The sequence below is a fragment of the Pseudophryne corroboree genome, chromosome 5, assembly GCF_028390025.1.
Source record: "Pseudophryne corroboree isolate aPseCor3 chromosome 5, aPseCor3.hap2, whole genome shotgun sequence".
NCBI lineage: Eukaryota > Metazoa > Chordata > Amphibia > Anura > Myobatrachidae > Pseudophryne > Pseudophryne corroboree.
Genome location: NC_086448.1, coordinates 13,688,667 through 13,713,008, shown reverse-complemented (window position 1 = coordinate 13,713,008; position 24,342 = coordinate 13,688,667). Strand labels below are relative to the sequence as shown.

Below are 24,342 nucleotides of genomic sequence, written 5' to 3'. Positions count from 1 at the left end.
AATCGCTTCAGCCTGGATGTGCAGTGCTGGCGTCGCGTGGTCGGATTCCCTGACTGAAAATATTGATACCCTGGATAGGGACAATATACTGTTAACTATAGAGCATTTGAAGGATGCATTACTATATATGCGTGATGCACAGAGGGATATTTGCACCCTGGCATCAAGAGTAAGTGCTATGTCCATTTCTGCCAGAAGAGCGTTATGGACGCGACAGTGGTCAGGCGATGCGGATTCCAAACGACATATGGAAGTATTGCCGTATAAAGGGGAGGAGTTATTTGGGGCTGGTCTATCGGACCTGGTGGCCACGGCAACGGCTGGAAAATCCACCTTTTTACCCCAGGTCACTTCACATCAGCAGAAAAAGACACCGTCTTTTCAAACTCAGTCCTTTCGTTCCCATAAGTACAAGCGAGCTAAAGGCCATTCCTTCCTGCCCCGGGGCAGAGGAAGGGGAAAAAGACTGCACCATGCAGCCGCTTCCCAGGAGCAGAAGCCATCCCCTGCTTCTGCCAAGTCTTCAGCATGACGCTGGGGCTTTACAAGCAGACTCAGACATGGTGGGGGCCCGTCTCAAGAATTTCAACGCGCAGTGGGCTCACTCGCAAGTGGACCCCTGGATTCTACAGGTGGTATCGCAGGGGTACAAACTGGAATTCGAGGCGTTTCCCCCTCGCCGGTTCCTGAAGTCTGCTCTACCAAAGTCTCCCTTCGACAGGGAGGCAGTTTTGGAAGCCATTCACAAGCTGTATTCCCAGCAGGTGATAATCAAGGTACCCCTCCTACAACAGGGAAAGGGGTATTATTCCACGCTGTTTGTGGTACCGAAGCCGGACGGCTCGGTGAGACCAATTTTAAATCTAAAATCCCTGAACACTTACATAAAGAGGTTCAAATTCAAGATGGAATCACTCAGAGCGGTGATAGCAAACCTGGAAGAAGGGGACTATATGGTGTCTCTGGACATCAAGGATGCTTATCTCCACGTCCCAATCTACCCGTCTCACCAAGGGTACCTCAGGTTTGTAGTACAAAACTGTCATTATCAGTTTCAGACGCTGCCGTTTGGGTTGTCCACGGCACCTCGGGTCTTTACCAAGGTAATGGCCGAAATGATGATTCTTCTTCGAAGAAAAGGCATCTTAATTATCCCTTACTTGGACGATCTCCTGATAAGGGCAAGGTCCAGGGAACAGTTAGAAGTCGGAGTAGCACTAGCTCAGGTAGTGTTACGTCAGCACGGGTGGATCCTAAATATTCCAAAATCGCAGCTGATTCCAACGACACGTCTACTGTTCCTAGGAATGATTCTGGACACAGTCCAGAAAAAGGTGTTTCTCCCGGAGGAGGCGGCCAGGGAGTTATCCGAGCTAGTCAGGAACCTCCTAAAACCAGACCAGGTATCAGTGCATCAGTGCACGAGGGTCCTGGGAAAAATGGTGGCTTCTTACGAAGCGATTCCATTCGGAAGATTCCATGCAAGAACGTTTCAGTGGGATCTACTGGACAAATGGTCCGGATCGCATCTTCAGATGCATCAGCGGATAACCCTGTCGACAAGGACAAGGGTGTCTCTTCTGTGGTGGCTGCAGAGTGCTCATCTACTAGAGGGCCGCAGATTTGGCATTCAGGATTGGGTCCTGGTGACCACGGACGCCAGCCTGAGAGGCTGGGGGGCAGTCACACAGGGAAAAAATTTCCAGGGCTTGTGGTCAAGCATGGAAACATCTCTTCATATAAACATTCTGGAACTAAGGGCCATTTACAATGCCCTAAGTCAAGCGAAACCCCTGCTTCAGGGTCAGGCGGTATTGATCCAATCGGACAACATCACGTCAGTCGCCCACGTAAACAGACAGGGCGGCACGAGAAGCAGGAGGGCAATGGCAGAAGCTGCAAGGATTCTTCGCTGGGCGGAAAATCATGTGATAGCTCTGTCAGCAGTGTTCATTCCGGGAGTGGACAACTGGGAAGCAGACTTCCTCAGCAGACACGACCTTCACCCGGGAGAGTGGGGACTTCACCCAGAAGTCTTCCACCTGATTGTAAACCGTTGGGAAAAACCAAAGGTGGACATGATGGCGTCACGTCTAAACAAAAAACTAGACAGATATTGCGCCAGGTCAAGGGACCCTCAGGCAATAGCGGTGGACGCTCTGGTGACACCGTGGGTGTACCAGTCAGTGTATGTGTTCCCTCCTCTGCCTCTCATACCAAAAGTACTGAGAATCATAAGAAGGAGAGGAGTAAGAACGATACTCGTGGTTCCGGATTGGCCAAGAAGGACTTGGTACCCGGAACTTCAAGAGATGCTCACGGAAGACCCGTGGCCTCTACCTCTAAGAGAGGACCTGCTCCAACAGGGGCCTTGTCTGTTCCAAGACTTACCGCGGCTGCGTTTGACGGCATGGCGGTTGAACGCCGGATCCTGAAGGAAAAAGGCATTCCAGATGAAGTCATCCCTACCCTGGTCAAAGCCAGGAAGGATGTAACCGCAAAACATTATCACCGCATTTGGCGAAAATATGTTGCGTGGTGAGGCCAAGAAGGCCCCTACAGAGGAATTTCAACTGGGTCGTTTCCTCCATTTCCTGCAAACAGGACTGTCTATGGGCCTAAAATTAGGGTCCATTAAGGTTCAAATTTCGGCCCTGTCGATTTTCTTCCAGAAAGAACTGGCTTCAGTACCTGAAGTTCAGACATTTGTAAAAGGGGTACTGCATATACAACCTCCTTTTGTGCCTCCAGTGGCACCTTGGGATCTCAATGTTGTTTTGAGGTTCCTTAAGTCACATTGGTTTGAACCACTCACCACTGTGGACTTAAAATATCTCACATGGAAGGTGACGATGCTGTTAGCCCTGGCTTCAGCCAGGCGTGTGTCAGAATTGGCGGCTTTATCATATAAAAGCCCTTACTTAATTTTTCATTCTGACAGGGCAGAATTGAGGACTCGTCCTCAATTTCTCCCTAAGGTGGTTTCTGCTTTTCACATGAACCAACCTATTGTGGTGCCTGCGGCTACTAAGGACTTGGAGGACTCCAAGTTACTTGACGTTGTCAGGGCCCTGAAAATATATGTTTCCAGGACGGCGGGAGTCAGAAAGTCTGACTCGCTGTTTATCCTGTAAGCACCCAACAAGCTGGGTGCTCCTGCTTCTAAGCAGACTATTGCTCGTTGGATTTGTAGTACAATTCAACTTGCACATTCTGTGGCAGGCCTGCCACAGCCAAAATCTGTGAAAGCCCATTCCACACGGAAAGTGGGCTCATCTTGGGCGGCTGCCCGAGGGGTCTCGGCTTTACAACTTTGCCGAGCAGCTACTTGGTCAGGGGCAAACACGTTTGCTAAATTCTACAAATTTGATACCCTGGCTGAGGAGGACCTGGAGTTCTCTCATTCGGTGCTGCAGAGTCATCCGCACTCTCCCGCCCGTTTGGGAGCTTTGGTATAATCCCCATGGTCCTTACGGAGTCCCAGCATCCACTAGGACGTCAGAGAAAATAAGATTTTACTTACCGATAAATCTATTTCTCGTAGTCCGTAGTGGATGCTGGGCGCCCATCCCAAGTGCGGATTGTCTGCAATACTTGTACATAGTTATTGTTAACTAAATCGGGTTATTGTTGTTGTGAGCCATCTTTTCAGAGGCTCCTTCGTTGTTATCATACTGTTAACTGGGTTCAGATCACAAGTTGTACGGTGTGATTGGTGTGGCTGTTATGAGTCTTACCCGGGATTCAATATCCTTCCTTATTATGTACGCTCGTCCGGGCACAGTATCCTAACTGAGGCTTGGAGGAGGGTCATAGGGGGAGGAGCCAGTGCACACCACCTGATCCTAAAGCTTTTATTCTTGTGCCCTGTCTCCTGCGGAGCCGCTATCTCCCCATGGTCCTTACGGAGTCCCAGCATCCACTACGGACTACGAGAAATAGATTTATCGGTAAGTAAAATCTTATTTTTGACACGTAAAAAAACCAAAACCGACTTTGATCTTTAAAGTGCTCCACGTACTGTACATATCATTGTGTTGTGCCCTCTGAAAAACTGTGTCTTGTCTGCAAATGGGTGTAAGAAGTCACACAAGCAGATCCAGCTGAATCCAGTGCTGTGCGGCATGGTTATATTCTGTGTGTGATTGCGGCTGTATCTTCATACCTTATTATGTTACAGTGTTTGGCTGGGATGCGCTGTAGCATAACATGTTATATGCAGATACAGCCGCTGTTACACACAGAATATGGGTGGTCATTCCGAGTTGTTCGCTCGGTAATTTCTCTATCGTCCTAGTGGATGCTGGGGTTCCTGAAAGGACCATGGGGAATAGCGGCTCCGCAGGAGACAGGGCACAAAAGTAAAGCTTTCCGATCAGGTGGTGTGCACTGGCTCCTCCCCCTATGACCCTCCTCCAAGCCAGTTAGATTTTTGTGCCCGGCCGAGAAGGGTGCAATCTAGGTGGCTCTCCTAAAGAGCTGCTTAGAAAAGTTTAGCTTAGGTTTTTTATTTTACAGTGAGTCCTGCTGGCAACAGGATCACTGCAACGAGGGACTTAGGGGAGAAGAAGTGAACTCACCTGCGTGCAGGATGGATTGGCTTCTTGGCTACTGGACATCAGCTCCAGAGGGACGATCACAGGTACAGCCTGGATGGTCACCGGAGCCTTGCCGCCGGCCCCCTTGCAGATGCTGAAGTAAGAAGAGGTCCAGAATCGGCGGCAGAAGACTCCTCAGTCTTCTAAAGGTAGCGCACAGCACTGCAGCTGTGCGCCATTTTCCTCTCAGCACACTTCACACGGCAGTCACTGAGGGTGCAGGGCGCTGGGAGGGGGGCGCCCTGGGAGGCAAATGAAAACCTATTTTGGCTAAAAATACCTCACATATAGCCTCCGGAGGCTATATGGAGATATTTAACCCCTGCCAGAATCCGTTAAGAGCGGGAGACGAGGCCGCCGAAAAAGGGGCGGGGCCTATCTCCTCAGCACACAGCGCCATTTTCCCTCACAGAAAGGCTGGAGGGAAGGCTCCCAGGCTCTCCCCTGCACTGCACTACAGAAACAGGGTTAAAACAGAGAGGGGGGGCACTAATTTGGCGTTAGAAATATATAAAAAAGATGCTATAAGGGAAAACACTTATATAAGGTTGTCCCTATATAATTATAGCGTTTTTGGTGTGTGCTGGCAAACTCTCCCTCTGTCTCTCCAAAGGGCTAGTGGGTCCTGTCCTCTATCAGAGCATTCCCTGTGTGTGTGCTGTGTGTCGGTACGTGTGTGTCGACATGTATGAGGACGATGTTGGTGAGGAGGCGGAGCAATTGCCTGTAATGGTGATGTCACTCTCTAGGGAGTCGACACCGGAATGGATGGCTTATTTAGGGAATTACGTGATAATGTCAACACGCTGCAAGGTCGGTTGACGACATGAGACGGCCGACAAACAATTAGTACCGGTCCAGACGTCTCAAAAACACCGTCAGGGGTTTTAAAACGCCCGTTTACTTTAGTCGGTCGACACAGACACAGACAGGGACACTGAATCCAGTGTCGACGGTGAATAAACAAACGTATTCCTTATTAGGGCCACACGTTAAAGGCAATGAAGGAGGTGTTACATATTTCTGATACTACAAGTACCACAAAAGAGGGTATTATGTGGGATGTGAAAAAACTACCGTAGTTTTTCCTGAATCAGATAAATTAAATAAAGTGTGTGATGATGCGTGGGTTCCCCCCGATAGAAAATTATGGGCGGTATACCCTTTCCCGCCAGAAGTTAGGGCGCGTTGGGAAACACCCCTTAGGGTGGCTAAGGCGCTCACACGCTTATCAAAACAAGTGGCGGTACCGTCTATAGATAGGGCCGTCCTCAAGGACCAGCTGACAGGAGGCTGGAAAATATCATAAAAAGTATATACACACATACTGGTGTTATACTGCGACCAGCGATCGCCTCAGCCTGGATGTGCAGAGCTGGGGTGGCTTGGTCGGATTCCCTGACTAAAAATATTGATACCCTTGACAGGGACAGTATTTTATTGACTATAGAGCATTTAAAGGATGCATTTCTATATATGCGAGATGCACAGAGGGATATTTGCACTCTGGCATCAAGAGTAAATGCGATGTCCATATCTGCCAGAAGATGTTATGGACACGACAGTGGTCAGGTGATGCAGATTCCAAACGGCACAAAGGTGTATTGCCGTATAAAGGAAGAGGAGTTATTTGGGGTCGGTCCATCGGACCTGGTGGCCACGGCAACTGCTGGAAAATCCACCGTTTTTACCCTAAGTCACATCTCTGCAGAAAAAGACACCGTCTTTTCAGCCTCAGTCCTTTCGTCCCTATAAGATCATATCTGCCCAGGGATAGAGGAAAGGGAAGAAGACTGCAGCAGGCAGCCCATTCCCAGGAACAGAAGCGTTCCACCGCTTCTGACAAGTTCTCAGCATGGCGCTGAGACCGTACAGGACCCCTGGATCCTACAAGTAGTATCCGAGGGGTACAGATTGGAATGTCGAGACGTTTCCCCTTCGCAGGCTCCTGAAGTCTGCTTTACCAAGGTCTCCCTCCGACAAGGAGGCAGTATGGGAAAAAATTCACAAGCTGTATTCCCAGCAGGTGATAATTAAATTACCCCTCCTACTACAAGAAAAGGGGTATTATTCCACACTATATTGTGGTACTGAAGCCAGAAGGCTAGGTGAGACTTATTCTAAAAATTTTTTGAACACTTACAAAGGTTCAAATCAAGATGGAGTCACTCAGAGCAGTGATAACGAACCAGGAAGAAGGGGACTATATAGTGTCCCGGGACATCAGGGATGCTTATCCTCTATGTCCCAAATTTGCCCTTCTCACTAAGGGTACCTCAGGTTCGTGGTGCAGAACTGTCACTATCAGTTTCAGACGCTGCCGTTTGGATTGTCCACGGCACCCCGGGTCTTTACCAAGGTAATGGCCGAAATGATGATTCTTCTTCGAAGAAAAGGCGTCTTAATTATCCCTTACTTGGACGATCTCCTGATAAGGGCATAGTCCAGGGAACAGTTGGAGGTCGGAGTAGCACTATCTCGGATACTGCTACAACAGCACGGGTGGATTCTAAATATCCCAAAATCGCAGCTGATCCCGACGACACGTCTGCTGTGCCTAGGGATGATTCTGGACACAGTCCAGAAAAAGGTGTTTCTCCCGGAAGAGAAAGCCAGGGAGTTATCCGAGCTAGTCAGGAACCTCCTAAAAACAGTGCATCATTGCACAAGAGTCCTGGTAAAAATGGTGGCTTCCTACGAAGCAATTCCATTCGGCAGATTTCACGCAAGAACTTTTCAGTGGGATCTGCTGGACAAATGGTCCGGATCGCATCTTCAGATGCATCAGCGGATAACCCTATATCCAAGGACAAGGGTGTCTCTCCTGTGGTGGTTATAGAGTGCTCATCTTCTAGAGGGCCGCAGATTCGGCATTCAGGATTGGATGCTGGTGACCACGGAGCCCAGCCCGAGAGGCTGGGGAGCAGTCACACAAGGAAAAAATTTCCAGGGAGTGTGATCAAGTCTGGAGACTTTTCTCCACATAAATATACTGGAGCTAAGGGTAAATTTATAATGCTCTAAGCTTAGCAAGACCTCTGCTTCAAGGTCAGCCGGTATTGATCCAGTGGGAAAAACATCACGGCAGTCGCCCACGTAAACAGACAGGGCGACACAAGAAGCAGGAGGGCAATGGCAAAAACTGCAAGGACTTTTCGCTGGGCGGAAAATCATGTGATAGCACTGTCAGCAGTGTTTCATCCCGGGAATGGAAACTGGGAAGCAGACTTCCTCAGCAGGCACGACCTCCACCCGGGAGAGTGGAAACTTCATCGGGAAGTTTTTTCCACATGATTGTAAACCGTTGGGAAATACCAAAGGTGGACATGATGGCGTCCCGTCTGAACGAAAAACGGGACAGGTATTGCGCCAGGTCAAGAGACCCTCAGGCAATAGCTGTGGACGTTCTGGTAACACCGTGGGTGTACCAGTCGGTGTATGTGTTCCCTCCTCTGCTTCTCATACCTAAGGTGCTGAGAATTATAAGACGTAGAGGAGTAAGAACTATACTCATGGCTCCGGATTGGCCAAGAAGGACTTGGTACCCGGAACTTCAAGAGATGCTTACAGAGGTCTTATGGCCTCTGCTGCTAAGAAGGGATTTGCTTCAGCAAGTACCATGTCTGTTCCAAGACTTACCGCAGCTGCGTTTGTCGGCATGGCGGTGGAACGCCGGATCCTAAGGGAAAAAGGCATTCCGGAAGAGGTCATTCCTACCCTGGTCAAAGCCAGAAAGGAGGTGACCGCACAACATTATCACCACATGTGGCGAAAATATGTTGCGTGGTGTGAGGCCAGGATGGCCCCACAAAGAAATTTCAACTCGGTCGTTTCCTGCATTTCCTGCAAACAGGAGTGTCTATGGGCCGCAAATTGGGGTCCATTAAGGTTCAAATTTCGGCCCTGTCGATTTTCTTCCAGAAAGAATTGGCTTCAGTTCCTGAAGTCCAGAAGTTTGTCAAGGGAGTATTGCATATACAACCCCCTTTTGTGCCTCCAGTGGCACTGTGGGATCTCAACGTAGTTCTGGGATTCCTCAAATCACATTGGTTTAAAACCAGTCAAATCTGTGGATTTGAAGCATCTCACATGAAAAGTGACCATGCTCTTGGCCCTGGCCTGGACCAGGCGAGTGTCAAATTGGTGGTTTTTTCTCAAAAAAGCCCATATCTGTTTGTCCATTCGGACAGGGCAGAGCTGCGGACTCGTCCCCAGTTCTCTCCCTAAGGTGGTGTCAGTGTTTCACCTGAACCAGCTTATTGTGGTGCCTTGCACCTACTAGGGACTTGGAGGACTCCAAGTTGCTAGATGTTGTCAGGGCCCTGAAAATATGTTCCAGGACGGCTGGAGTCAGGAAAACTGACTTGCTGTTATCCTGTATGCACCCAACAAACTGGGTGCTCTTGCTTCTAAGCAGACTATTGCTAGTTGGATGTGTAATACAATTCAGCTTGCACATTCTGTGGCAGGCCTGCCACAGCCAAAATATGTAAATGCCCATTCCACAAGGAAGGTGGGCTCATCTTGGGCGGCTGCCCGAGGGGTCTCGGCTTTACAACTTTGCCGAGCAGCTACTTGGTCAGGGGCAAACACGTTTGCTAAATTCTACAAATTTGATACCCTGGCTAAGGAGGACCTGGAGTTCTCTCATTCGGTGCTGCAGAGTCATCCGCACTCTCCCGCCCGTTTGGGAGCTTTGGTATTATCCCCATGGTCCTTTCAGGAACCCCAGCATCCACTAGGACGATAGAGAAAATAAGAATTTACTTACCGATAATTCTATTTCTCGGAGTCCGTAGTGGATGCTGGGCGCCCATCCCAAGTGCGGATTGTCTGCAATACTTGTACATAGTTACAAAAATCGGGTTATTATTGTTGTGAGCCATCTTTTCAGAGGCTCCGCTGTTATCATACTGTTAACTGGGTTCAGATCACAGGTTGTACAGTGTGATTGGTGTGGCTGGTATGAGTCTTACCCGGGATTCAAAATCCTTCCTTATTGTGTACGCTCGTCCGGGCACAGTACCTAACTGAGGCTTGGAGGAGGGTCATAGGGGGAGGAGCCAGTACACACCACCTGATCGTAAAGCTTTACTTTTTGTGCCCTGTCTCCTGCGGAGCCGCTATTCCCCATGGTCCTTTCAGGAACCCCAGCATCCACTACGGACTCCGAGAAATAGAATTATCGGTAAGTAAATTCTTATTTTTCTTCGCATCGCAGGGATTTTCCGCTAATTGCACATGCGCAATGTTCGCACTGCGACTGCGCCAAGTAAATTTGCTATGCAGTTAGGAATTTTACTCACGGCATTACGAGGTTTTTTCTTCGTTCTGGTGATCGTAATGTGATTGACAGGAAGTGGGTGTTTCTGGGCGGAAACTGGCCGTTTTATGGGCGTGTGTGAAAAAACGCTTCAGTTTCTGGGAAAAACGCGGGAGTGGCTGGAGAAACGGAGGAGTGTCTGGGCGAACGCTGGGTGTGTTTGTGACGTCAAACCAGGAACGAAACTGACTGAACTGATCGCAGTTGCCGAGTAAGTCTGGAGCTACTCAGAAACTGCTAAGAGGTGTCTATTCGCAATTCTGCTAATCTTTCGTACGCAATTTTACTATGCTAAGATTCACTCCCAGTAGGCGGCGGCTTAGCGTGTGCAAAGCTGCTAAAAGCAGCTTGCGAGCGAACAACTCGGAATGAGGGCCCTAGCCGTGCCGCATGTCATTGTAATCGGTATAAGCTGCTTGTGCGTCCTGGAGGACTGGGGATTATTAAGGGTGTTTCTTTTTCATCCACTAGGGGTCACTGGAGTACTCTTGGGATATGGACGGCTTCCGCAGGAACAGGGCACTGAATATTTAAATTTAGTAACTCTCCTCCCCTCCATATTCCCAGAGTACCTCAGTGTTTTTTCTGTGCTCGAAGTAGCAACAAGGCTTGTGTGGAGCTCAACCACACTTATTTTGAATATTTTATTTTTCTTTTACTTTTTATTTTTACTAAACAATATCCACAACCCTTCCCCCCCTTCCAAAAGGCGTGGGTCAGGAATTGTGGAAGCTGCTGCATGCAGCTCTTGGCATGTCGGTCTTCGCTACAGAGCACCCTCATAGCCTACAGGCAACTCAGTTACTGAGACTGCAGGAGGGAGACAGAACTTACTAAAAAGCCCTGTCACAGCCTCCACCATCAGCATAAGGTAAGGGGCACTGCTCCTTTTATTTATATTGCTGGGGGTAGGGGCGGTCAGCTCACGCAGCCGCCCGCCATGTGGGGTCGGAACAGTTTTCTATTTTATCCTTAGCCCTGCGCCGCTGCTGCCACGGTCACTCCCGGCCGCCCGCCAGCACCGGCCACTACCCAGCCCCGGACTGCTAGGGCTAGCAGCCGCCGCTGGGCGCTCTCCATCGCTCCCCAACGCTCCCCAACGCTCGGCTCTCTGCGCCGCTGCTCTCCCCCTCCCTTCCGCTTCAGAGCTCCGGGCCGCGAACGGCGGCTGGCGCGGCTCTGTCTGCGGGAGAGGAGAGAGGGGAGACTGACCGCGGACAGTGCGTGCTGCCGCGGTCCGTGTGTGAAGGGGAGGTCGCGCGGGAGGGAAGAGGATTGTGCCCGCATAGACGCGAGAGGCCCCATAAACTAAGCTGCATTTTCATGCAGCAGCACATTATCTACACAGCACAACGTTCAGGCTTTTAAGCCTGTATTGCATATAGCTTTAAATAGATGGGTATATATATGCATGTGTATTTGGATATATGTGTGTGTATATATATATATATATATATATATATATATATATATATATATGTATGTATATGTGTTGGCTGTGTGTATATATATATATATATATATATATATATATATATATTATATATAGATATATAAAATGGATGTAGGTATATATATCTGGCCATCGGATGGAGCATGGGTGTTACTAGGAATTTTGCACAGGTTTCATGTAGTGTAGAACATGTGCAATACACTTCAGGCTTATATACACTTTAGTAACATTTCCTGAGTCGAGGGACTGTTTCTCTTTGTGTACTTGTCTGTCTCTGTAGCTAATGCTAAATCAAAAGCCGCTTCACTACAACGTGTGTGTCCAGGGATCTACCACATGCACTATATGTTTGTAAATACAGCTACACATACGTTCCCTTCCCCTCAGCCTCCATACCAAGGCTGGAGGATGTAATGTCGGGTTTACAATCGAAAATGGCCACGCCATGTAAGGAACGTGAATCAGCGAGATCTGAAGCTAAGGCAATGCCTCCTGAGATGCCAGTAGAGGCTCAGGAGACGTTCAGGACTTTGCACAAAGGTCTAGCTCTATTCCGGAAAATAGTTATCATTTCTCTTATAACTTCCCATTTTCAGGTATGTTGCGTTATGAGACCTCCTATCGCATGACGAATATGAGGAGGTGAGGTGTGCCAGTAGTCAGATTATTTGCTAAACAACAGAGAACTCCAGTGTGTGTTCCTTATTCAGATTCTCTTAATAAACCAGAGTCTATGAATGGGAAAATCCACCGGCTGTGGATTCGCTGGTGTCAAACCTTTCACAGAGTTACCCATTCCAACTGCTACTACGCTTAAAAACCAGTCAGTGTAAGCTAGAAGCTATACTAAAGTCAATGTATACAGCAGCCGGGGTGTTGCTTAGACCTACTTTAGGGGGAATTTGGGAGAATAAGGCTGTAGTTGCGTGGAACACAGCTCAGTTCAGCCTACAGAAAGAGGCTTCTATGGACGTCGGCCAGGTTTGTTATCGCCGTTCAGCTTCACTAGCTCCGGCACGACGTACCCTCTGGCTGCGTTCTTAGCAGACGGAGGCGGAGGTTAAATGTGGTATAGAAGCGTTACCTTGCACTGGCAAGAAATTGTTTGGTCCTGAAGTGGACATATGGATTTCTGAGGTACATAGACGGTAATACTCTGAACCAGCGTTCCAATCCTTTAGACCTTTCAAGGCCGTGATACAGGAACAACCACCCACGGTAGATGTGGTAGAGGACGTGGTTTCAACAAACCAACACCAGTCGTCCGGACGCTAAGGTCACAGACAAGCCAGTGGCATGACGGGCTCCCAGCCCATCAGTTGTGGGGGCACACCTTCAGACGTTCCTTTTGGCGTGGTTCCAGACATCCACAGATGGTGGATCAGCAGTTTAGTGTAAAAAGGTTACAAATTAGAGTTAGACTGTCTCCCACAACTGCGGTTTTTCAAGACTGCCTCTGTCGGACGACAAGAGGGCGGTTCTGTAATTTGCCATTCAGTCTCTGCTGGATTCCGCAGTTTTGATTCCGGTCCCTGTACAAAAACAAGTTCAGGGTTATTATTCCAGTCTGTTTGTGGCACCAAAGCCGGATAGCTCGGTCAGGCCAATATTGAACTTAAAGGGTCTCAATCAGTATGTCACTTACTACAGATTCAAGTTGGAATCTCTGTGGTCTGTAATTGCAGGTTTAGAGCCACAAGAATTCAGGGATTGCGCTGGATCTCAAGGATGCGTACTTACACAATCCGATTTGGCCACCTCATCAGAGGTTCTTGCGGTTTGCGATATGGCAGAACCATTACCAGTTTCAGGTTCTACCATTTGGCCTCTCGTCAGCGCCTCGGGTATTCACTAAAGTGATGTCTGTGATGATAGCTCATCTCAGATCCCTGGGAGTGACAATAGTTCTGTACTTAGACGATCTGCTCATCAAAGCTCCGTCTCAACAGACGCTCCTCCAACATGTGTTGCTAACGTACAATGTACTGGTTCAGCATGGTTGGATTGTCAACTTCAAGAAATCACATCTACTTCCGTCTCAACGACTTCAATTCCTGGGCATGATTCTCGATACGGTAAATCAAAGAATTTACCTCCCAAAACAGAACGTACAGATTATTCGTCATCTGGTACAATTAGTGCTCAAGCCACGCACAGTCTCAGTACATTTGTACATTCGCCTCTTAGGCACAATGGTGTGGCTTTCGAAGCGCTTCAGTTCGGAAGATTTCACTCGCGTCCTTTTCAACTGGATGTGCTCGCACAGTGGTCGGGCTCGCATCTGCAGATTCACCGGAGGGTGGGGTTGTCTCCACGGGCCAGAGTATCTCTACTCTGGTGGCTCAACGTACACAATCTAACCGCAGGGAAACGCTTCGGCGCCTGGAATTGGATAATTCTAACGTCGGACACCAGTTTCAGAGGTTGGGGAGCTGTGGTTCAAATTGGTCAGCTCCAGGGTCTCTGGGCGGATCACGAAAGATTGCTGTCTATAAATGTCCTGGAACTCCGGGCAATTTACAATGTGCTACGACAAGCAGTGCACATGCTTCGGTCTCACTGTCCAGGTGCAGTCAGACAACACGATGGCGGTCGCGTGCATTAACAAACAAGGAGGAACGAGAAGCCGCATGGCCATGCGGGAAGTAGCTCGAATCCTCATTTGGGCCGAGCATCACCAAGTGGTATTGTCGGCAGTGTTCATTCCGGGAGTGGACAACTGGGAGGCGAATTATCTTAGCCGTCGGGAATTTCATCCAGAAAAATGGCCATTAAATCCAGAAGTGTTTCGCATGTTGGTTCAGCGGTGGGGTTACCCTCAAGTGGACCTGATGGCATCTCGCCACAATCACCAAACACCCCAGTATGGGTCCAGAATGAGAGATCCAAAGGCAGTGGCGGTGGATGCTCTCACAATCGCGTGACAGTACAGCCACGTGTATCTGTTTCCACCGTTTCCGCTGTTCCCTCTGTTGCTAAAACAGAGAGTCCGCCACAGTCATACTAGTGGCGCCTCATTGGCCTCGGTGAGCTTGGTTCTCGGATCTCCGCGGATTTCTCGCAGGCGATCTTTGGCCGCTCTCACTCCGTCCGGTCCTGTTACAACAGGGTCTGTTCCTTTACCCTGATTTTAGCGCGGCTGCGTTTCATGGGGTGGCTGTTGAGACCGCCCTCTTAGGAACAAAAGGCATTCCACAATCGGTTATACCAACCATGTTACGTGCTAGGAAGCCAGTTATGGCAGCTCATTATTACAAAATTTGGCGTGCATATATATGTTGGTGTGAAGCTTGGAAGTTTCCGACATCTTCTTTCAAGTTATCCCGTCTTTTGTTATTTCTACAGACGGGGTTAGATGGAGGACTGCGTTTATCTACACTAAAAGTGCAGGTATCTGCTTTGTCAATTTACTTTCAAAGAATATTGGCTCTATTGCCGTCTCACACACCGTTTCTGCAAGGTGTTCTCAGAGTACAGCCTCCATTCATTCCACCTACAGCGCCATGGGACTTGAATCTGGTTTTAGATTTTGTACAGCTTCATACTTTGAACCCTTACATTAAGTGGATGTTAAGTTTCTCACTTGGAAAACGATTTTTTTTTTTTCTCCTAGCCTTAGCTTCGGCAAGGCGTGTTTCAGATTTGGGTGCATTGGCATGCAAGCCACTGTTTGTAGTGTTTCATGATGACAGAGCGGAGCTTCGTACGAATCCCGCTTTCTGGCAAAAGGTAGTGTCATATGTTCACATCAATCAACCAATAGTAGTTCCTGTGTTAACAGGACAGTCTGGAACTTTGGATGTGGTACGCGCATTACGCGTTTATGTGTCCCGAACGTCTACAGTTTGTAAGACGGATACGTTGTTTGTTCTCTATGATGCTGCCAAAATGGGTTGGCCAGCTTCTAAGCAGACCTTATCCAGATGGATTATACTGACCATACGTCAGGCTTACCTTCATGCTAGGTTACAGCCGCCTACATCAGTAACAGCTCTTTCCACACGTTCTGTGGAAACTTCAGGGGCAGCTGGTCGTGGGGTGTCTACGACGCAGAATTGCCGTGCGGCTACATAGTCATCAGTGCACACGTTTGTGCGCTTTTACCAGTTAATGCGTTTGCGGCATCAGCATCTAGCTTTGGCCGCCTAGTGTTACAGGTGCCAAACAGCTCTCCCGCCCACGAGGGAAGCTTTGGTACGTTCCAAGAGTACTCCAGTGACCCCTAGTGGATGAAAAAGAAAATAGGATTTTGGTACTTACCAGGTAAATCCTTTTCTTTGAATCCATAGGGGGCACTGGACACCCACCCAGAGCAGTTTTATCTAGTTTGTGGTAAGTTCAGGGGATCTTATGGTAACACGTTCTCACCGACTGGTTCAAGTTTTCAAGTTCTTTTTTTAATAAAGTGTTTTTATTCAGTAAAATGAGGAGAAAGGTACAGACATTGCAGACCAGTAGCATAGCACGTCACATCACATATATCAGTCATATCGGAACTTCATTAATAATACAATTCACATCAGCGGATTAATTGCCATGTCTATAAGGAGATTGTGGCCGGAGAGCCCCAGCCACGAGGCAAATGGCCGCCTGCGGCACTGAAGGGGTTAACCCCTAGTGCCCGGCGCCATTTTTAAAAGAACAAAGGGCGCTTGGCGCCAGATTTTAAATGTGTTGGGCGCTAGGCGCCGTGTTTGTAAAATATTGTAGAAATTGTATTTTATATGTGCCGTGGTCCCGGACCCCTCCGGAGACCACGGCAGGGAGCACAGCCCCCGGCGCGCTCAGCAGTGTGTGCGCGCCGGGGGAGAGGAGGCAGCCGCTGACCGCCGGAGTCCGGGAGCTCCGCTCCCGGCAGCGGTCAGTGTAGCCCCGGGCGCACTGGAGTGTGCGCGCCGGGGAGAAGGGTGAGCGCTGCGGCTGGGAGCTCGGCTCCCGCTGCAGTGCTCTCTGTGAGAGCCGCCGCTGGGGGCCGGGAGCTCTGCTCCCAGCGCCTCAGCCCAGCACGGGTGGCCAGCCGCAGCAGCCGGGACGGACGTCCCGGGCTGCTAGTCGGCGAGGGGGGTGCGCTGCAGCCCGGCTCCCCGCCGGACGCTGCAGCGAGGCCACACGACAGGCGCCGCTCAGGGGGGGACCGGGCTAGCCGGCTCCCTAGCGGCGTGGGCACATTAGGCGGGCGAGCAGGCTGATGAGCGCTGGGGTCCGGGAGCTACGCTCCCGGCGCCCCAGCACCACAACAAAGCCAGAGTCACGGCGGCCGGGACAAGTGTCCCGGGCCGCCGGGCTTAGGTACAGGGGGGTGCGCCGCTGCGTGCGGCGAGGCCACTGGTTAGTGCCACCCTGGGGGGACAGGGAGAGCCAGCTCCCTGGAACCCCAGAGGCAGGAAGGCAGGCTGGAGGATGGGGGAAGCCAGCCCCATACCTCCAGCACACAGAGAGCCCTAGCAGCCAGGCTGCAGGGCTAGGGAAGGCACTGCAGTGCCTGAGTATGTAGAGTCTGTGCAGGGCACAGGCTCAGTGTATATTTAAAAGGGGAAATGTACAGTGTGATTTTAAAATGTAATGTATTTAAAGATAAAATGCACTTACTTGATTGTGTGTCCCAGGAGGGGGGAATCCATAGCTGTGCAGGCTGATGGATTCTCCCAGACCTTTTCCCTAAAAACGGAATGCTTTCCCATCCAGCCTCACAGTTCCAATGGGGACAGGGAGAAAGAGAAGCAGCTTAGCTATAAAACAAGCTGAGTGGTTTCTTGGAGCTCCATGGAGATCAGCCGTAGTGGACCAGAGACCTGGACCGGGGAGCCAGGCTGCCCAGCTCTGGAGCCCAAATCCAGGCTGCAGGCAGTGAGAAGGGGTCCCGGGCAGGTTTCTGGAAGTCAGTTTAGGAGGGAAAACCTCCCCCCAGCCAGACTGAACGGCACCGTGGGAGTAGCCTGCTCTCCCAGATGGGAGAGACAAAGGAGACCGACCACTCCCCACTGTCCATAGGGAACAATGTTGTGTGTGCATGAGACCAGAGCATGCACAGCTCATGGGTAAACATTGATTGGTTGTACACCACAGGGCGGGCTTACCCCCTGTGGTAAGGGGTCTTGGAGAGGGATAAAAGAAGGGCAGTTGGCCCATAGGATTGTGTATTGTAACATCTTCTTCTGCTGAAACATCTTAATTGTATGCTGTTGCCCCTAGCAATAGGGAGGAGCCTTTTTAAAGGTTTTTGAGCAATAAACACCTTTGCCTCAAGAAGACTGCTTCATCTTGTGACCAACAGGGTTAGGCCAAACCTAGCCCCGTTCTCCGGCTGTCCAGGGAAGCACCTGACGTCTCCAAGCTCCGCCTTCCGCCAGCTACCGGTAGAGGCCTAGCAAGTGGCTAGTGGGGATTCGTCGACACCGCACAGGTGTGGTAAAGCAGTGCGTCGGCACATACAGAGCAGAACCGTGGTTCCAAACGCCACGGCAGGTTAGGAGTTTGGTGGTGGCAGCGAGAACCCGCCCACAGCGCAGTGGGTGGAGTCAGTAACAGGCGGTTACTGACGGTAAGCGGGAATCCCCTATGTGGTCAGGCCTCGTGCGGCTTGACCTTCCATTCTGTGCGCAGTCAACGGGACGCAGAAGCTGCGAGTGCTTCCGTACAGTATCGTCCTGTCACAGAGATGATCATGCATTTTGATTTTTCTGTCTTTTATGGTCCGCAAGCTCTGCAGCCATTATGTACATCTCTATTAATTTTTTTTTTTAATTAATTTTTGCCCATAAGCTAACCAAAAAACAGTAACTAATAAACAGAACAAACATACCTAAAAGAGAACAAAAAAAAAAAAAAAAACCGCCTAGCTAGAAGCGTATGAAGGATCGATCATCTGATTCAGCTGCACAATATTCCCATGTATGCTATACGAGCCCGCAGGGCTCCAATGTCAACCATTTTAAACGAATATCTTAAGCAATAAGTTAGTCATGTGGTATCGCTTCGGTTCGCATTGTAGTTAGTTAAGGGACAATTTGGGAATGGGGAGAGTTCAGCCATGGAGACCAGACTCTTTCAAATTTGGCTGAAGCGTTTTGCTTCATATATACATATCTTTCTTTGAATATTGTATCGTTAACCAGGGTCTTAAGCGCAGATATTAAAGGGCCACCTGGGGCCATCCAGAGTCTCGCAATGCAAACCTTAGCCAAGGCACATACATTGCGAGCATAAAGACCCACCGAAACGGGCACAGAAGTAGAGCCCTCCATCCCCAAGATACAAAATTGCGGGGTAAGCAGTCCGCCAGTCACTCCCGTATTCTCCAGGATTGACCTAACTCCCGACCAGAACATCCGCAGCTTCGGGCAGTCCCACACCAGATGCCAGAATGTACCCTCCTCCACCCCGCACTTAGGGCACATGTCAGTCCCACCAGCCCCAAAAGTAGCCAACCTAGTTGGAGTTATATAAGTTCTATGTAGAATGAAAAGTTGAATTTGCTGATATCTGAGAGACTTGGTAACTGTAGCAGGATATTCCAACGCAAGGGTCCAGTCCTCCTCCGTTATTGGACCCATATCATCCTCCCACCTTCCACGGAGACGTGTCAGAGGGTCCGCATGGAGTTTAGTTAGGAGATATCCATACGCAAGGGAGACCATTTTAGCCCGACCCAGTGTAGCCACAAAGGTCTTTATGGGAAATGGGAGGATTCGTGGGGGGGACTCAGCAAATTGGGACAGGAGGGCATGACGAAGCTGAAGATATCTGAAAAAGTAGGAGTTGGGTAAATCAAACTCATCTTTCAGCTGCTGAAAGGATTTGAATACACCATCTAGGTAGAGCTGGGATATAGAAACCACCGATCTAGGGGCCCAAACCTCCCGTCCCTCAAGTGCGTGCAGTTCAGGAAGCCAGTCAGAGTACCAGAGGGGGGTATCTGGGTCCAGGTCGTCGTACCCCAAGAGAACTCTCAGGGCCCGCCATATCTTTAAGGCCTGGAAAATAATAGGGGGGAGAAATCGAGCCATGTTCCCACTTAGCAGCACCTGCAAAGGAGATAGGTGGGGGAAGTAGCAGCAAATAAATTCACAGTGTAAAGATTCAGCGTTAGAATCTTGCGCCCATATACTAATATGAGTCAGCTGAGCAGCGTAGTAATATATCTGAAAATTAGGCAGAGCCAGGCCGCCGTCAGAACGCTGCCTGGTGAGGGTATTCAACTGTATTCTGGGTCTCCTGTTGGCCCATATCAGTGAGGATAAAACGCTATTCAATTTCCTAAAAAATATTGGAAAGATATAGACCGGGGACTGGAGAATAATGTATAAAAGTTTAGGTAGTATAATCATTTTTATGAGATTGACCCTGCCAGAGACCGTCAGTGGAAGCCTACACCAAGTCTTGGATTTGCTGATGACCCACTGCAGGGTTGGGTCCAGATTCAAAGGGATATAATCAGAGGGGTCATTAGTTATTTGGATTCCAAGGTATTTAAATTGTGTTGTCTAACATAGTGGCAGGGAGACTTTGGGAACAGTAGGAGGGGGGCCCATGACTGGCATAATGTATGATTTGGACCAGTTAATTCTAAGGCCTGAATGGGCTCCAAAGCTCTCTATCACCTGCAGCAAAATGGGCATTGACTTGGTGTAGTCTTGCAAGAACAGCAACATGTCGTCTGCGTAAAGAGCTATTCTATCTTCCCGTGAGCCTGTACATATTCCTGTAATATCTGGATGCGATCTTACCAAACATGCCAAGGGCTCGATGGCCAAGGCGAACAGCGTGGGGGAGAGGGGGCAGCCCTGTCTAGTACCTCGGGAAAGCTGAAAGGGCTGAGATACATAGCCATTCACCAAGATCCTGGCACTGGGATGTTGGTACAGTAATTTAGTCCATCTAATAAAGTTGGGCCCGAAGCCCATACGTGCCATCACCTCCCATAAATAAGCCCATTCAATGCTGTCAAAAGCCTTGGCTGCGTCTAACGAGACCACAGCCGAGTCAGAAGGGGAGTCATGTGGGAGTTGTAAAATGGTATTTAGTCTACGCAGGTTAATAGATGTGGACTTCCCTGGCATGAAGCCAGTCTGGTCCGAGTGAACGAGGGAGGTGATTACTGTGTTAAGCCGTATTGCCAATATCTTTGCCAGGATCTTAGCGTCATTGGGAATCAGGGAGATCGGCCTATAGGAGTCTGGAGACCTAGGGTCCTTATCGGGTTTTGGAATCACTATTATAATTGCCTCTGACATAGAGAGGGGGAGCTCGTTACTGGCAAATATATCCAAGTATAGGGCATGAAGTCTGGGCCCAAAAAAATCAATATGATTCTTGTAGACCTCAGAGGGAATCCCATCAGACCCCGGAGCCTTGCCACTAGGGGACATGCCAATGGCCGCAGTCACCTCCTCGAGCGTCAAGGGCGCCTCCAGCTGTTCACAGGCCCCAGAGGAAAGTGCGGGCAGCTCAATACCCCCCAGGTAATATGATAGGTCTAGAGTAGAGCACGTCAATTGTGAGCTATATATCTCAGAGTAATAGGATCTGAATAATTGCGCAATGTCTGGCGTGGTGTCAACAATGGAGCCATCCCCACCATACATCCGGGCAATCGTAGACCCAGGACGATCATAGTGTATCAGGCGAGCCAGGAGTCCCCCCGTCCTATCAGCCTGCATATAAATATTAGTGGCTTTAAAAAGGAGGGAGCGTGCGTTTCTATCGGACAGGTGAGCCATCCAAGCCGACTGAGCCGCCAACCAGCGTACCTTCGTCGCTGGGGCACCATCTAGTAAATATTGGGACTCTAGTTCCCTGGCATCTCCCTCAAGGACCCGTTCTCTCTCCCTTGAGGACATTTTATGAGCCGCTATGCGTCTAATATAGGTACCTCTCAAAAACGCCTTAAATGAATCCCAAACTATCGTACCCGGGGCTGACCCTACGTTATCATTAAAATATCCCCCCCACTGAGTCTCCAGGTCACTACAGTCACCCAGTTGGGACAACCAAGAGGGGTGCAGCTTCCAGTAAGAGTGCCCCCTCTGACCCCCCACAGCAATGGTCATCAACATAGGGGAGTGATCAGAGACCCCTCGAGCCTCATAGTGGATGTCAATGATCCCAGGGACAAGGGCAGGGGACACCAAAATCAGGTCAATCCTGGAGAAGGAGCCATGAGTACTGGAAAAACAGGAGAACTGACGGGCCGCAGGGTGACGGAGTCTCCACGGATCCACCCACTGCAAACTATCTAAGTAGTCAGCAAATTTGGTAGGGCCACCACCCGCCAGCGCAACATTCGGGGAGTGCCATCGGTCCAAGGATAAATCTAGAACATTATTGAAATCACCCAAGCATATCGCAGGGGTGGTAGGAGATGGAGCAACAAAAGAGGCAGCCTGCTGCAGTACGGCATATGAAAAAGGAGGGGGAACATATACCGCTAGAATACAATAGGGCTGAGAACTCAGTTTACATTCCATAAATACAAATCTTCCATACGGGTCAGTTTTGATCGATATCAATTCAAATTGCACTGATTTTTTAATCAGAATCGAGACACCCCTAGAGAAGGAAGAATGAGAGGCATGGTAAGCCCATCCCACCCAGGCCCGTCGTAATGATAATAACCTATTCCCCTCTAAGTGGGTCTCACTGAGGCATGCAACGTCCGGGTCATATTTTTTAATCATATTTAAAACCAAAGAGCGTTTGATTTTGTTATTCAGACCCCGGACATTCCATGCCAAAAATTTCAGGTTAATCATGACCCCATACCGACTCTATGTGTCTCCCGGATAGACATGTCCCTAAAATATAACTGAGAATCAACATTAGCAACACCAACATCACTTGACGTATGTAAGCCCTGCGTAATAAGCCACAGCGTCTGAATCATTAAACATCCTTGTGTCAAAAAGAACTTAGGTAAGAAAAATAACAAACTAAAGAAAGAAAACCAAAACCAACAGCGAAGGGAGCCGCAACCGGCAGCCTCCCAATTATCCCTCCCCTCCCCGTACACCTCCCCGAACTTCGGCATACTTTTTTCCCCCAAACCAGCAACCTACACTTCCAAGTGCTAAGAGAGGCCTAGATTCCCAACTAAACCTCTAACCCTTCTCTAGTCAACACCACTTGGACGTAAAAGTCTTGAGCCACCAATGCAAAGGAGGGGGGCTCCCCGATCCATGATCATTCCCTCCGGTAGATCAGGCCTCAGCTTCCGCATCTCAGGAGGTCAGTCCGGAGCTAGCTGCCGAGCACCCGGTGCAAATCTGTCCAGCCATTGTGCCGCTTCTCTGGGGGTATTAAAAAACTTGGTCTCCCCATCCGCACAACTCTGAGCCTTGAGGGAAACAGCATGGAATAGGAGATGTTAAGGTCTCGCAGACGCCGTTTTATGGGCATAAACTGGGCTCGGTCCTTCTGGACGTCTGCGGCAAAATCCGGGAAGGCCGACACCTTAACTCCATTACGGACCAACGGGCCCTTCGTACGCCCTAGGCAGAGAACTGAGTCCCGGTCTTTGTAATGTAGGAATTTGGCGATGAAGGTGCGAGGAGGGGCACCAGGAGGTAGTGGCCGAGAAGGTATTCTATGTGCACGCTCCACCGTAAATTGGGCAGTAAAGGACTCAGCCCCATACATCTCCTTAAGCCAAGATTCGAGAAAGTCCTCTGGCTGCGAGCCCTCTTCTCTTTCAGGCAGGCCTACAAAACGTACATTGTTCCTGCGCAGCCGTCCTTCCATATCTAAGAGCTTGGTCTGAAGGGAGGAAACCTGCTGGGTCACCGTAGATACGGATTGTTTCAGGGGGCCACACATATCTTCCAGGTTGGAGACCCGTGTCTCCGCCTCACCCACTCTCTCACGAATACGCTGAACATCTTGTCTGAGTAAGGAGAGGTCGCACTGCACCTTTTCCATCTTATCGGAGAGACGCTGTTCACTGCCAGCTATAGCCTCCAGCACCTGCTGAATAGACGGCGCCTCTGCCATCTCTGGGGTACCGGCCGCGGACACAGAGGGGGGGTCCGAGTGGGTTGGAGAGGCTCCCTGGGAAGGAGCCAATGACACCCTGGGATTGGATTGCCTGGCATATCTTTCTAGTTTGGCCGCGGCCGCACTCTGGCCGCCCTTAACCATATCGTGCAGGAGCAGTCACACCTACCCCAGGGCAGGGTTTTTAGGATAGAGTGTAGGTAGATGGCGGCAGCAGCAAGGACGTACACAATCAGTGGCAGGAAGCACCCGTGCCTGGTCCTTATGTCCGAATATCAATGGGTAGAAAATGCAGACTTGTGTAGCAGCAGCAGCAATAATATGGACAGAAGTATTGTAGAGGGAGTAGTCCCAGGAGGCAGGGGTAGGATATTGGTGTGTAGCACACTGTTGAATATTAGTGCAGTACAGCAGCGTAGCCAGATCCTATCTATATGCAGCCTCTCTGTGGTAGAATGGGAGAGCTGCGCAGCGTGAACACCTGACGGTGCCTCCAACACTATGCTGAGGTAATATAGATGATATAGATAGTGTGAGGCTGATATTGGGTGAGATCAGCAGACAATAGGGTCTCAGAGTTCATAAAACAGAGTGCAAGTCCCTGGAGAGTCTCATCAGGCAGCCCCTGATATGTGTAGGCATGGGCAGCAGCCTCTGTGATCCCCTCCTAAAATGGCCGCAGTGTCTCTTCCCCTTCCCCAGGAGTACCTGCCAAACGTCCCAGCTTCAGGGTCCCTGGTCCCAGCTCACGAGGCAGAGGAGAGGAGAGGAGAGGCTGTCTCTCCCCCACAGTCTTTCGGCGGCGTCTGGCGTCAGCAGCAGCCCGCCGCACGAGCTCCGGGCGTCCCGCGGCCGAGGCCGCCAAAATCGAGGCCGGGGATCCGGAGGAGTTGTAGGCCGCAGGGCCGGGCGGCGGTGATTGGCGCCTCTACGGGACCCGGAGACCACGGACAGACACACCCGTCGGTGCCCAGCAGCAC

At 49.9% G+C, this 24,342-nt stretch overlaps 1 protein-coding gene across 1 annotated transcript in view; it reads left to right on the top strand.

Moving 5' to 3' along the window:
- SCRIB (scribble planar cell polarity protein) overlaps positions 1-24,342 on the top strand; it is a 341,504-nt gene that overhangs the window by 183,507 nt on the left and 133,655 nt on the right. The gene's annotated exons all lie outside the window — the stretch shown is intronic.